This window comes from Varanus komodoensis, unplaced genomic scaffold (assembly GCF_004798865.1).
Source record: "Varanus komodoensis strain SLA01 unplaced genomic scaffold, ASM479886v1 scaffold75, whole genome shotgun sequence".
In the NCBI taxonomy this organism is placed as follows: Eukaryota; Metazoa; Chordata; class Lepidosauria; order Squamata; family Varanidae; genus Varanus; species Varanus komodoensis.
The window spans coordinates 2,193,249-2,209,088 of NW_025336416.1; positions in this window are offsets into that span (position 1 = coordinate 2,193,249).

A 15,840-nucleotide genomic window follows, 5' to 3' on the forward strand; every position below is an offset into this window, starting at 1 on the left:
AGCATTCCTCTTCAAATCTGCACCATTTCTAAGGCAATCACGGTACTTTTCTTTCCAGCTCTGAGTGCCACATGTATTTCTGGGAGATAGCAGGTAAATATGACGGCCATGATGGATTTCAGTGGAGAGGACTCTTGGATCAGGATGGACATTACAAAACGGCATGAGAACACCTTCAAAACTGGCCTCTGGTGCCCCCAAATTCTGCTGACTAGGTTCTGCATTTAATTATTTAGATTCTTTTAAACTGTCGCTATAGATTTAGTAGGTGCACTGCTCATAATTCCTGAATTTATTCTCTGTTTCGCTCTCGGGCAATGCTGGCCCTGCATTTGTTCATTTCCATTTCAAAATAGCATCTTCTTGAGCTGTTCCCTGCCAAGAGCCCTGAGGGTGTCCTCCATCCCCATCAAATGAAATTTATTTAAACTTTGAACATTAGGGAAACTCACAGGCAAACTCATAAACAAGGGCCAAGGTGTCAGCTGGACTCATCCCATTGTGGTTAATGAGATGTACTCGGTCTGCTGACCAAACTGGGAATAGAGAAAGGATGAAAAGGAAGCACCTCGTGAGTTCAATGAAATGCTGATTTGATCGCACTTACGGTGAACAGAAGCATTTCTTTTGAAACACAGGATGATCTTCTGCCTCCTGGAGAACATGTGAAATTGTCATTATTTTATAAGGCCTCTCCCCCAAATTAAATCTTGCAATGTATCTGGGGGCACCTAGTGGGGCCTCGCTTAGTGGAGTTTCTCTGATTTTGACCTTTGAGGAGTTTTCCATGGAGTTCTGTGGTGGTCAACTTACTTTGAAAATGAAGTCATCACCCTGGATAGCTCCTGTAAAATTCAAAAGAAAAGGTGCAATGGACAAGGAACCCCACTGGCAGAGGGAGTCCCCAGCCTCCCTGAATAGATCCCCAAACCTCATCCTGGTCTCTGTTCACTGGTGAGGAGAGGTGGGATGGGGAAAGCCATCTTCTTTCTTTTCCCATCTCCTGAAAAACTCCTGGTATGTGGTTATATAGCACCCCAAGGCTTGGATTGGGCCTCCTATAAATTAGGGGAAGATTTTTAAAGAATGGGAAAAAGTTTGCTGTGTATTTGTTTGTGTGTTCATTTGCTTTCAGTTTACACATGAATGCATTTCTCTGCACCTGCCAGTTACCACTACCTTGTGCATTGGTGGTCTAGTTTTGCTTCTAAGCTCCAAAACACAGAGTTCTGTGCTAGAAGTAGCAAGCAAGTGCCCAAGATGGAAAGTAGTTATGAAGGCTCAATTGCTAATAACAGTCCACTTAATCAGTGTTCAGGGCAGCTAATCCCCCTCCTCCAGGATAGCACATGTCTGTGTGCGGGGAGGGGGGGTCAAACAGGCCGGTTCACTTCCCACCTTCCCAGTGTTCAGTTTGCCTTTTCCAATGGCCACTCAGTTATATGGCGGCAGGAAACCACTGAGCATACTCAAGTCTCATTGAGCAAGATTCTGGGAGGGAGGTGATTTCTCGCCTGAGGGTGTGTTGCATTTCTGCCTCACTGGGGTTCATTCTGATATTTCCCTCTTGCTTCTTAGTGGCTCCATTTTTAGCATCAGTCCTGGTGGTACTGAACAAAGTAAGTTAGCAATTTAAGGGAGTGACTCCTGGCAAGAAGGATTGGTTCTCTGCACCTTTTGCTGCCCCTCCTGCCTCACACACATATGCACAGAAAGTGCAGAGTATCAGTGAATGAAGTGGTAGCACTTTATAGGAATGGGTTCTGCTATCGTTTGTTGATTTCATAGAATCAGAGAATGGTAGCATTGGGAGGGACCAAAAAGGCCATTGAGTCCAGCTCCCTGCACAATGCAGGACTCCGAGTTAAAGCATTTTTGACTGATAGCCATCCAACTATAACTTGCACTCCTCCAATGTGGGAGAGTCCACAAACTTGATCACTGAGCCATTGCTGCTCTGCTCTAACATTCAAGATGTTTTTCCCAATGTTCAGCTAGAATCTAGCTTCCAGCAACCTGAGTCCATTATTTGTGTCCTGAACTCCAGAAGAGATCCCAATCCTCATCTCTGTGACAGCCCTTCAAGTATTTGAAAAGTGCCATCTTATCTCCCCTCAATCTTCCCCAAGTGCCCAGTTTTTTCAGTCATTCCTCATAAGGGTTTGTTTCTGACCACCAATCATCCTCTTGTTCTTCTCTGAACCTATTCCAGCTTTTCCACTTCCTTCTTGGAATGTGGACGCAAAACTGGGCATAGTACTCAAGATGGGGGCTGCCTAGTGCTAAACAGAGGGAAACAAGTACCTCATGTGATTTGGAAGTTATAATACTCTTAATGCAGCCCAGTGTAGTAATAGCCTTGGTTTTTTGCAGTCACAAAGGAATCATTGTAGAAGACAGGCTGAATATGGGCCAACAATCCAGGGACAGCAAGAACTCCCCATCTCCTTCCCCATAATTTGGAAGGCAGCAGGAGAGGCTGTCATTCCCTTTCCCCTCTTTTTCTCTCCTTTGCTCTGCACAGAGCTAACGGAGCTAAAAACAACCCAACTCAAAAACAAAGGGCCATTTCCTTGTACACTTCTCCTCTCCAGCTCCTCCTGCCATGCTCTCAAATGATAGTAAATGTTTTCATGGTAGCAACACCCACCAGCAGCACTAGGGAAATAGATGCGGTGCTGGAAAGTGCCATGTGAACTGTGGATATCCTGCAACAAGTCTTGCTGTGAGCACCAAGAGTAAGGAACATGGGCTGTGGATGTAGAGGCACCATGATGAGACTCTGATGAAAGAAAGTAAGGTATAGATCCAGCCAAAGGCTGATTCAGTCCCATCACCAGGTCAAACCCCAGAATCAATTCAAGTTGTGAGAACCCAGATTCAGGCTGGACATCTGGAAAAGCTCCCTCACTGTCAGAGCAATGCGACCGTGGAACCAGCTGCCTGGAGAGGTGGTGGGCTCTCCCACACTGGAGACATTCAAGGAAAAGCTGGACATCCATCTGAGTGGGATGGTATAACATGGGTTTCTACAACAGTAGGGGGTTGGACACAATGACCTTCATTGTTGTTAGTTGCAAAGTTGTGTCCCCATGGACAACATTCCTCCAGGTCTTCCTGTCCTCCACCATCCCTCAGAGACCACCCAAGCCCACACCCACTGCCCCAGTGACTCCATCCAGCCACCTCATCCTCTGCCGTCCCCTTCTCTTTTTGCTGTCAATTGTTCCCAGGATCCAATGGCCTTCATGGCCCTTTCCAACTCTATTATTGTATGATTCAATTATTGAATGAAGTCTGGACAGACAGATGCCTCTCTTCCCAACTTTGCTTGACTCCATTGAGCTTCACTGCTCCTTGGACTATTCTAGCTTTCCCTTTTTAATTGAGAGAGCTCGTTTTTGTAATATTCCCTAGTCTGAAAGCCCATGTGCTCCAAAGGCAGGATGTAAATATTTTAACAGACCACCACAGTAAGAGAGAAGTTGCTCATTCTAGAAGTGTGCTTGTGTTTTCTCTGACCTCACATGCTCTGATCCACCAGGCACCTCCAGAACTAAATGCCACAGAATGGCAGCAATCACAAAAACCTTCCAAGAGATGACTGTAGACCAGGCTGTTTTATAAGAAGCACTGGAAAATATGTCTGAGTTTCTTATAGAGCATACGCTTTAGCTAGGGATGGGAGGGGTGCTTCTTTTGTGTACTGGCAATTCGACATCCATTAGCAGATGGAGTCAGACAAGGTTGTTTATTCTTTTCTCCTCTCAAAAAGACAAAACAAGGCCACATTGGCCTTTGTTCTCTCTGTTTAAGAGGCTTAGTCAGAGTTTGAATTAAATCGCAGTTCTGCACCGGGGTTGACAATGCATTCTTTTTCTTTCTCTCTGATGGGAAGGCATTTGTGCGTGTGGAGGGAGGGGGGTTATTTCTTTTAATTAAAAATCGCAACAAGACAGAATGCTTAACTCTATTTCATCAACCTGTTTCTATCTTGACTAATAAATACAAGAACAAATCCTCACCAAATGGAAGAATTGGGCTTTATGTTGTGATGTTTCTCCTCTGCCTTTGAAAAGCAATGAAGTTCTTTAGCAGAAGATTTTGACTGACAAAACTCTAGCCTATTAAGTGGATGTTGAACAACAGTGTAAAGGAACAAGAGTTTTCAGGGACAGGAAGGCAGCACTTTTGGATTAGAACAGAAGCTGAAATCATTTGCAATTGCTCCCCCGCACCCAAAAAGGAAATTCATAATCCATTTTAGCTAACTGCAGTTCTTGCAGGGAAGGGGGGGAGGGGAGGAGGAGGAGACCACTCAGCTGTCAGTTCAAGTAGCAAGCCCGAGCACAAGCAAGACCTCTATGGGGAATCCAGATGAGCAACTGCTGGTTCCATGCAGTGGGGTCTGGACAGAGTACTAGGTGGTGGGGTTACAGGAGGAGATACTACTTCCCCAGAGAGGTCCACCTGGCACTGTCATTATTTGTTTTTCGGTGCCAGGCCAAGACCTTTTTATTTAAATGTTATTTTAATAATTGCTGATTTTATTTATTGGTTTTAAATTATTATGCCAGGATGTTTCCAGTTTTTTATGTATTTGTATAGATATTTATTTATGTGTTGGAAGCTGTCCCGAGGTTTATGCGAATGGGGCGGCATACAAGAATTCCAAATAAATACATAAAAAAATAAATACTTCATGAAGCAGTCTTTATTATTATTTGTTCCTACCCGTTTCATTTTTCTATTGCCTCGTAACCAGAGCTCTCTAGGCAGCTTACAGCAATCCATAGACGAAGAAGGCCTGAAAAAATGGAGTGGAGAAAGTGAGATACAAGGAGAAACAGAAGGAGAAGGTGGCACCATGAAGCTGCATCAGAAAGCAAAGAGGAAGAGGTGAACTGAGGGGATGTAGATGGAGTCAAAGAGGAATCTCAATCCACAGCCTGAATTACTCTTTTGGTAGTGCCTTGAGAAAAAGAAAAAGCGAAGAGAAAAAAGAAGTGCGATTGGATGCTGGAAGGAAGACAAGAGGGGCTGAGAAACCTTGACCTACTTTGCGGAAGAACTTCCGCTTCTCCAGATGGTGTGAGCCACTGGACCATGTTCAGCCTGTCCTTGAGGGGGCTGCAGTCTCCCTCAAGGAGCGGGTTTGAAACGTGGGGGTAAGCCAGGTTTGTTGCTTGAGGCTCAGGTATCCTCAGTGGCATGGAGTGCCTTCTACCAGCTCTGCTGGGGGGACCCGTCTGGACAGAGATAGCCTATCACTTCCAGTAACTGATGCTCTGACGATCTCCAAAATTAGAATGCTGCTATGTACTTTACATGGGGATGCCCTTGAAGGCTGTTCAGAAAATGCAACTCGTGCCAAATGCGGCTACTAGATCAATAACTGGGACCTGACCATAAAGGACCATTTCTGCCCCACTTGTCGGTATGCTTCCAAGACTGGCTTAAGGGGCTGTTTTTTAACCTATCAAGCCTTCCGTGGCTTGGGACTGCAGTATCTCACTTTCCCACTAACCTACCCAGACTCTATGATCAACATTTGAGCCTTCCTTCCAGACCCAGTTCTGAGGGAGCTTCCAAGTGGAGCAGCAAGAGGAAGGCCTTCTCTGTGGTGGCCCCCCTTCTGTGGAATTACCTCCCCACTGTGACCACCCTTGTGCCAACCTTGTCCTCTTTTTTGCCATCAGATAGAGGTGGTCCTTTCTAGTGAGGGTGGGGTAACCAAAGGCTAGAGGGAGAGGAGCTATTTTTTACAGGGCAATTCTTAATTGCAAAGTTTTAATGAGACCAGCATGGAAGAAAGAGAGGAATTTATTTGCATACAAGCCCAGGATTACTACCCTAAAGAGACTGTTATTTGGAACTATTCTGAAGAACTACCCTAGATTGTGGGTTTATACATTATTTTGGCTCATTCTTTGTCATATAACTTAGAAACATGGAAACATAGGAACAGTGCAAGTCAGAAGGGGTCTCCCGGGTCATCTAGTCTGACCCCTGGCTCCAGCTGGCTCCACTCATAACATGCTTACCATGTGTATGCCCAGCCTATCCTTAGGCACTGTCACTGATGGGGCTTCAAGCACCTCCTGTGGAAGCCCATTCCATGCCCTAGGGGCCCATCATTCGACACAGCGTGGGATTCCTGGAAAAGTGAGTGGTCATATGAGCTATGAAAGTCATGCCTTTTCCTACAGACCTGCCAACCAGGAGAAATTTAACCCATTGAATGTTGTTTGCTTTGTTCTTTTTTAATGAATTTACCTAGAGCTATACACATATGTTCACTGGAGAAGACCCTGATGCTGGGAATGATTGATGGCAAAAGAAGAAGGGGACAGCAGAGATTGAGGTGGCTGGATGAAGTCTCTGGGGTGGTGGGTGTGGGCTTGGATGGACTCCCAGGGATGGTGGAGGACAGGAGAACCTGGAGAAATGCTGTCCATGGGGTCGTGATGGGCATGACTTTGTGACTAAACAACAAAAAAAATACACATATGACCTTTTCACCCTATTTGTGGGCAAATAAACTCAGGAAAGAGTGTACTGAATTCTGTTACCATCAATAAACATATAAATAAGTGGGGAGAAAGTTGCAGATTTGACTTCCATCTGTGGCACTGGTGGGGAGAGACAAAGGACTTACCCAGCAACTGTGAAAGAAGCCTTCCAATACATTTTGGGTCAGCTTCTGTCATTCTTCCGTGTTCAGCTACTTCCCAAAGTTTGCTGACCTTTAGGGGAGATTGTGGTGCCAGCTCTTCCGTGAAACCTCTGTAGGGGTTGTGAAGCTGTCCGGGTTTGTACTAGCCAAGAGCTGGAACTTGTGCCTTGTCACATCCTACCACCCTATTTCTCCTGGTTCGGAGTGTTGGTTCCAAGGCCAGGTTCTTGCTTCCCATTGAACAGCAGTTTCTCATTTCTGATGTGAAAATGGAATTGTGGATAGAGATGTCAGAGAAATCTGCAGTCAAATGAGTTTGGATTTCTAGTCCTCTGACCTGTGGCTGTCAAACCAGGCTTTCTTGAGTTGCAGAAATCCCAGTGATGGGTGGACCAGTTTGTTTCATTTTGCTTTGCTTTGTTTTTGCTTTCCATAATTTTATGCACATTTAGTTATGGAAGATACGAAAAATTAAAGAAGAAAGAAAATGTGCATTCCCCCAGGCTAAAGTGAGAAGCTGCACCGTGGGGGTGGTACTATTTTAGTGGGGATTCATGCATTTCCAGAAGTACACATTTGTGCACATTTGTGCAAATCAACAGGCAGACGGTTGACCACGCCATGCCTGACAACCTGCAAAATGCAGGCAGAATAGATTTGACGAAGTCCATACATCCATAAGAGTGAGCTAACGAGATGAGGGGCACAGTTGCAAAGCTGGCTCAGAGGAGAGATGAGAGAGAAGCATGGGCGTAATCTCATTCCAGTGTCCCAATCTTTTACTTAGGAGGCCAGGAATACGGTGTCCAAAACTAATCCGTGCATGAGCGAGATTCAAAGAGGAGAAGGGCTGAGGCTTCATTGGACATTCTAAGTTTTGCTCAGGGTTTTTTTAAAAAGATTGTAACCATGAATAGTTCCTGGTGAACCAACAGCACATCCCACAGCAGAATACAGTCCTGTCTAAAGAGATTTATTATTATTATTATTATTATTATTATTATTATTATTATTATTATTATAGCATTTCTATGCCGCCCCTTGCCGAAACCTCGGGGCGGCTTACAACATGATAAAATACATTGAAATACAATAGTACATAATAAATTACCATTAAATATAAAAATACAAAAAATACATTGATTTACAAAAATAAAATTAAAATTATCAGTATAAAATAAAAATATAGGAGGAGGAAGAAGAAGTTGCCCAGGCCAGATCATATGTTTTAACAATTGAAATGATGTTTAAATAAAAAGGTCTTTACCTGGCGCCGAAAAGCCAGTAACGACGGTGCCAGGCGGACCTCTTTGGGGAGTGAATTCCATAGGTTGGGCGCCACCGCAGAGAAAGCCCTCCTCCGGGTACTTACTCTCCTAATTACCACCTAAGTACACCTTAACCACATTGCAGCCCTGCAGCAAGACCTGGTCCACTCAATAGCTGTTGGAGAGTTCACCCAGAAATATCTCTCCTACAAACCATGACTATACAGAGAAGAAATCCAGCTACGTTGGCATCATAGCTGCTGTTTAATTTACTTAAGTTCTCATAAAATGAACAATGAAATGAGCATAAAAAGCAGAAACCTTTAAAAGCAAAACATTGTTAAAAATAGCAGAAGAATAATCTCTAGCATCATTGTAAAAGAGTAGATATCTGGAGTTTTGCATTTATAGGGCATCTTTAAGTTAAGCTGGAGAAACAGGAAATAAACATGTCAGAATTCATCAGAACAAGCCTCTTGAATCTGGGGGAGGAAAATGTGACTTTCTTTTGGATCAAAAATCTCTTGGAAGTTTGCAAAATAAATGTTGACCTTGTTTTTACAAGTAGCATCATTATTGTTGGGCTCTGACACAAAAGGTGCTTCAGTTTTAGAGGCCACACAGATATGTTCTGCAGGCAGGCAATCAATCTGATGTAAACAAATTCACTTTTCATAACAATCACAATTGGCTTGACACCATTTAAATTGAATCCTTGCCATGTTATACCTCTGTCTTGATACTGTTTTACATACAGTTGGTTTTACTGACTATTACTATAGTGTGAATTACTTTTCTGCTGTTCTGTATTACGAACATTACTGTCATGGACTGCTGGTTTCTTCTGAAAATAATATTTCCAAGTGATGCTTCATACCCCAGCCAGCAGCCTGTGAACTGAATCTGGTCTTGTAATGTCCTCATTGGTTCGCCAGTGCCAAACAGATGCCAGGATTCAGCAATTTGAAAAGATTTGGCTGTCAAGTTGTAGAGTCAGAAAAAGATCAAATGTACTCTACCTATTATTGCATGGGTTAAAATAACAGGGGACAGAAACTAGATTGCCAGATGTTTCTGGAGTTCATCTCCCAGCTTTCCTGACCATTGGTCATGCTGGCAGAAACTTCAGAGTTGAGGTCCCTAGCGCTAGGAGATTTGACTTCTTCCACCTCTGGATTACAGGGCCTGGAAGTTCTTTCTGGTTGAAAACCAGGTCTATTGTGCATGAGAATGAGAAATTTGCAGATGTATTTTGTAGTGTGCTTTTAAATAGGAAGAAAAAACCCTCTGTAATAATCCTGCTTTCAGTGCCTAGAGGTATAATTGCCCTTCAGGCTTCATTAGAAGCTGGTCAGCTCTCACAGAGAGGAAGAAGATGCTGCACTCCATAATATCCCAAGTGATATTTGTCTTCTATAAAGGCTGGAGCTTCCTGTGTAGCCATAAGGCAATGATCCCCACCTCCCTCCCTCTAGAAATTAGAAATCCATTCTTCGTTTCTTGTCAAGCAAGGCCCACCTTCTTAAAATGCCTGCCCCTACTTGCGCAGGCCTGCCTGAAGGAATGACTCCAGACTCCATGGCTGTGGGCAAATAACCAGGGCTGTATCTCTTATTGATCATGGCTGGGCAGATATCAGTCTTGCCAGATCTGTTTTGTTTGCTCGTTTTATTATAATCCTACAACCTACCAATCAGACATAAAGATGTATGCAAAAGACATACACTGTAGAACTAAAGAAAGAGTCCCTCCAGGTACATTCTGAGCCTTGGTCCAGAACTAAACTGAGCTTAGGCAAAACATAAAAGTAAAAAATTAAAAATGAATGAAAATAAGCAAAAAGCCACTCCTATTTACCCCAAGCAGTAACATAACGAGTGTAGGAAAAGCTATTTTGTTGTTGTTGTTGTTGTTGTTGTTGTTGTTGTTGTTGTTGTTGTGAAAGCACTAGGAAGCAAAAATTCTTGCTGATCTACTCCAAGTTATCCAGAGATTTACCAGGAAATCTTGATTTACCTTCTGTCCAGTGCTGTTGTAGATAGTTAGCTGTACCCTGGTAATTAAGCAATCCTTTGCTTGCATTGTCCCTAGACAGTTGAGAATTCAGGATAGGAGGTCATTTCTTCAGTGCATTTTTTAATGCTTGTTTAACTAATTCCATAGTTTCAAAACAATATGCGAACAGAAATTCTATTGTTCTCCAAAATGTGCACTTGTCTGGATTTTGCAATGGGGTTATACAATAAAACAGCATAGACAAATGTGTCTTTTCATTGAAATATTGTTTTAAGATGTGCTATGTTGGGATTATTGTATGGAAGCCGTCCAGAGGCTTATGCGAATGGGACGACATACAAAAACTTCAAATAAATAAATAAATAAAAATAAGGCTTACTGTAATGTGTGAATAATTCTCCTTCTTCTTCTTCCCATTTATATACTCTCCATAGGTGAAGCTCTCTGAGCAGTGTACAACAAAATATAAAAACAGTAAAGTACAATAGAGAAAAACAGTAAGAATTAAAATTTAATTTAAAATAACATAAAAGGAACATTAAAATATAATTTGAAAGACCCAGCCAATAGTAAAAGACATCTGGCTAATTGTATCAAGCCCCTGAACAACCAGGGAGGTCTTTAAAGGTCTCCACAAAGAGGATTGGTGTGAAAAGACGTCCAAACTTTTTTTGAATATCTCGAGTGATGGAGAACCCGCAACTTCCCCAGATAATAGGTCCTGTTGTTGCACTGCTCTGAGAGTGAGGACATCCTTCCTGCTGTCAAGTCTATCTCTGGTGTCTTTTAACTTGAGTCCATTATTCCATGTCCTGAACTCCAAAATGAATGAGAAGAGATCTTGTCCGTCCTCTTTGAGCATTCCCATTCTGTCCCCTGTATATTTTATTTATTTATTTATTTATTAAAACATGTTTATGCCACCCCATTCGCCGAAGCCTCAGGGCGGCTTACAATGGCATGGGGTGGGTGGGCTTAGGCTATGGATGCCACGTTTCAAGCTATTTGTCCAGCAAATGCCATTTTAAAAAGTAATTGGATGTTGGATCCTACTGTACGTAGACAAGAGAGAGCGAAGTATAGATATACAGGAGATGTGCATTTTCCTTTCTTTGCTTGCTCTTCACCTTAACTAAAGGAGCACTCCTGTGCCCCATTAATCTCCCAACATTAAACTATCTTCCATTAGCAACATATTCAAAGTTTGTGTGTGTGTATGCGTGCAGGGGCACAGCAGGTTCTCAAATCCAATCATATTTCCGATGGCCAGAATGGAAGAGAGAGAGAGAAAGAGAGAGAGAGAGACTGGTCGGAATAATAAATGATTTGTATGCTCAGCTTGCACTGGCTCTTGGGCGACTTTGATTCACTTTTGCATTATACATTTCGCTGCTCTTAAAATATTTGCATATTTCATCTCACCCAGCCTACCTGATCAGTTATTTGCAAAATGTCCCTGTCATTTTCAATTTGTCATTAAGGTTTTGTCTGGCACGGGGTGTCGTTCTCCCCCTCCTCAACATTCCTTTTGGTCTCTTAAAGGAGATGGTCAGCACATTTTTAAATAAATAATTTTTCTTTAAAAAAAACTCAGCCAAAAGGTTGGTAAAATACCTCCCTAATGAAATTTCATAAACCTCTCACAGAACTGCATAATTATGCGCCTCTCGAGTTCTGTAGTACTTTGCTAATGGATACAAGGTGGAGAAATGACCTTTCTTGTCCAAATTATGCTGGGATCACATTCTAATAAATTAAACTATAAAAAGTCAAGTGAACTCTCCCAGAGCTCTATTTACCCAGTAACATCTCAGACGCACAAGCTCTAGGATCTAGGAGGGTGAGGAACGGCATTGATGAGAATTGTGTCATCTATTCCGCAACTGATCTATATGCGGCTGATCCATAACGGACGATTTTTTAAAGGGTTGGAATGAACGATAAACTCTAGTGAGTCATTTCCCCTTTAACTAATTGCTCTCACATAAAGGGAACAGAAAGACAAGCTCGTCAGCCACTCGCCATGTTGTCCATGTGGGCGCTTAAGCTGATGCCACTCCATCATCAGCATCCATTGTTGCAGGGAAGAAAGTCACAGGACGTTCCTCAAGGACATTCCCCAAAGGAGAGTCTAAATATTTGAGCGGTCCTCTTCATCTGTATGAACAAATCAGTTCTAGCAGCTTCCATCTCACCTGGAACGAGTCTTTCATAAATGGGTTGTAATTGCTTATTTAAGACCAATTCATCCCAAAACGCTTTGCACTGGATCCAAGAGAACTCAAGACAATTATCATTAGAGATCTTGCTGTTGTTATTACTATGTATTTATTTTATTTTTATACTACCCAGTAGCCAAAACTCTCTGGGCAGTTTACTGCTATTCATAAAACAAAATGATAAAAATACAGTGCAAGTACTGTAAAAACAACAACGTTAAAATTAATTTAAAATAGTTTAGAATACAGTGAAAAAGACCCTGCAAAGGAAAGAATCCCCTGGATACTCCATTCAGGCCCCCAGATAACCAAGATCTTTAAAGACCTTTTCATAAGGACCTCCACATAAGGTATTATTAGTATTGTTGTTGTTGCTAGTCACAAAGTCATGTGTGACCCCCATCCAGGCCTTCCTGTCCTCCTCCATCCCCTGGAGTCCACCTAAGCTCACGCCAACTGCTTCAGTGACTCCATCTAGCCACCTCATTCTCTGCCGCCCACTTCTTCTTTTGCCATCAATTGTTCCCAGCATTAGGGTCTTCCCCAGTGAATCATTCCTTCTTGTTATGTGGCCAAAGTCTTTGAGTTTCATCTTCAGTATCTGGCCTTCTAAGGAGCAGTCAGGATTGATCTCCTCTAGGACTGACCGGTTTGATCGCCTTGTGGTCCAAGGGACTCGCAGGAGTCTCCTCCAGCACCACAATTCAAAGGCCTCAATTCTTCGGCGCTCAGCCTTCCTTATCTTCCAGCTTTCACAGCCATACATTGCAACTGGGAAAACCATAGCCTTGACTATATGCACTTTTGACAACAGGGTGATATCTTTGCTTTTTAGTATGCCGTCTAGATTTGCCATAGCTTTCCTCCCAAGGAGCAAGCATCTTTTAATTTCTTGGCTGCAGTCAACATCTACAGTGATCTTGGAGCCCAGAAAAATAAAATCAGTCACTACCTCCATTTCTTCCCCTTCTATTTACCAGGAAGTGAGAGGACCAGATGCCATGATCTCAGTTTTCTTAATATTGAGTTTCAAGCGAACTTTTGCACTCTCTTCCTTTACCCACATCAAGAGGCTCTTCAGTTCCTCTTCACTTTCTGCCATTAGAGTGGTATCATCTGCATATCTGAGGTTGTTGATATTTCTCCCAGCAATCTTAATTCCAACTAGTGATTCATCTAGCCCTGCATTTATTTATTTATTTATTTATTTATTTATTTATTTATTTATTTAAAACATTTCTATGCCACCCCCATCGCAAGAAAGCCTTGGGGCGGCTCACAAAAGATACATAAAAACATACATAAATAATAATAATATAACAATTTAAAAGAAAAAAAATATTTAAAATACCCCGGTGCATTCTCTGCTAATTTTAAAATCCTAATTAATACAATAATTTAGCAATTAAAATAAGTTTTAAATAAAAAGGTCTTAGCCTGGCACCGAAAAACAAATAACGACAGCACCAGGCGGACCTCTCTGGGGAGCGCATTCCATAGGCGGGGCGCCACCGCAGAGAAAGCCCTCCTCTGGGTACTCACCCTCCTAATATCATTCACAGAGGGTTCCTGGAGAAGGGCATCCATTGCTGATCTCAAGAGGCGGGAGGGCATATATGGGCGCAAGCATTTCTTTAGATTCCTCCACATCCTTTCTCATGATGTGAACTGCATATAGGTTAAATAGGCAGGGTGACAGTATACAGTCTTGCCAAACTTCTTTCTCAATTTTGAACCAATCAATGGTTCCATGTCCAGTTCTCACTGTTGCTTCTTGAGCTGCACATAGGTTTCTCAAGAGACAAATAAGACGGTCTGGTACTCCCATCTCTTTAAGAACTTGCCACAATTTGTTGTGATGCACAAATTATTAGTCTTAGTATTATGTAAATGTCTTTTCTCCCCAGTCACTGTGGGTATTGGTCAGATGGAACAAAAAATTGTGGGTACAGGGATGGCAGATGGTCACTGCATCCTTGTATTTCCTTGCTCTGCTAAGACAGTGGTCCACCTGTTGGAGGCAGGGTTGTATCTCATGGCCACCCTGTTGGTTAGAATCCTGCAGAATCCCCAGAGCTACTAATGCCTCTTCCTTCATCTCAAGCAGCCAATCGGGGGCTATGTCATCAGGGCTCTGGATGCATGATATGAGCAGGACCGCTTTGCAGTTACTTACTCCAGGTGCTGCTGCCTTTTCACCTTCACACCGAAGTTGCAAAGCAGCAGTGCAGGAACCCCCATGCCCCAAAACATCAGGAGCTCATTTAAAACTCTTTCTCATGCTATTGCTTGCACTGGAAGCTTGCAACGAGGGCCCTGGATATAATCTGAACAGCATGGGAGTCCATGGACCATGAATTCAAATGCACATTTAAATGCATATTCCATTGAAAGCAACATAACACAGATTACCAGGGAACAGCAGCCCTTGAATTTGTGATCAGATGTGCATGCCCACGAAATGCTTATGCGCGCAGATATCTTTAGTTGTTTGGGGATCTTTCCGTCCTCACCAACAGAAGCCCCAAGTTGCTCCTTCTTTTATTGTATATTTTTAGCACTGCAGAAAGTCTAGATGTATTACAGCCCTAAAGGGGCTCTCATGTTTTGCATACTCAGGCAAATGAAAGCTATTTAGGTTGCACTTACCTGGGAGCAAGCCCAACTTAACCCAGGTAGCAGGTGTATATAGGATTGCAGTTCTCTGGCGGAATCCAATGGGTGTCCCAAATCTTCCAGCTCAGAGGAAAGCAATGTGTTCCTCCCATCCTACGAAGCCCTTGGGTCACTTATTCCAGCCCTCCAAGCACAGCACCTTGGAGTGTGCGGGAAGATGCTGCTGCCAGGTGTATCATGACCCACAGTGCTAGCTTCCTTCCCTTCCCATCCTCTCCACTCACCCAAACACCCTCCTCTGAGGTTACTATGATGAACTTGGAGACACTTCTGGCGTGGTTCTTTGCATGCCAGTTGCAAGCAGTGTGTAACCTGAACACAGATCTCTAGCTATGGGGTCAGGTCACTTTTCTGATCTTGTCCCTGGACATCTGAGCAATCCTAGCTCTCCTATTGAATAAAAACGAGGTACCAAAACCATCACCAGCAACTAGGCACGATACTTCCAGCCTTCCTTCAAATCAGTAGAAGCATCTTTTTATCTGTTGGTGCAGTACAGGTGATCTGCATTTCCATGGCATTACGAATGAGAAATTTGTGAAATGTATACCATCCACACAGAGAGCTTCAGCATGGATGTTGGTGTTCTTTCTTTTTTTTATTTCAAATTTTTATTATTTTCTATACAAACTAAAAAAAGCAACTACAATTAATCCCAAGGCATTGGACATACTGGGTCGACATCTTATTCTACTTAAAATTAATCACCATATTCAATTCTACATATAGTCCCATTTCTCTAACCAATGATAAAAAAGGGTTTCAAGGTTGGTAGAAGTATGAATCTTCTTTCTCCTTCAAAGACAGAGTCAGTCTATCCATTTCCACACAGTCAAAATCTTTTTCAGAATCAGTTCTTCGGTCGGGATGTTGGTGTTTTCTATTAACAGGCAAACATGAGGGATGTAAGAAAAATTCATGGTGGTTCATTTTCAGTCAAGATTTTACCCAGTTCCTATGGCAAGACCAAGTTCAGACTTGGATG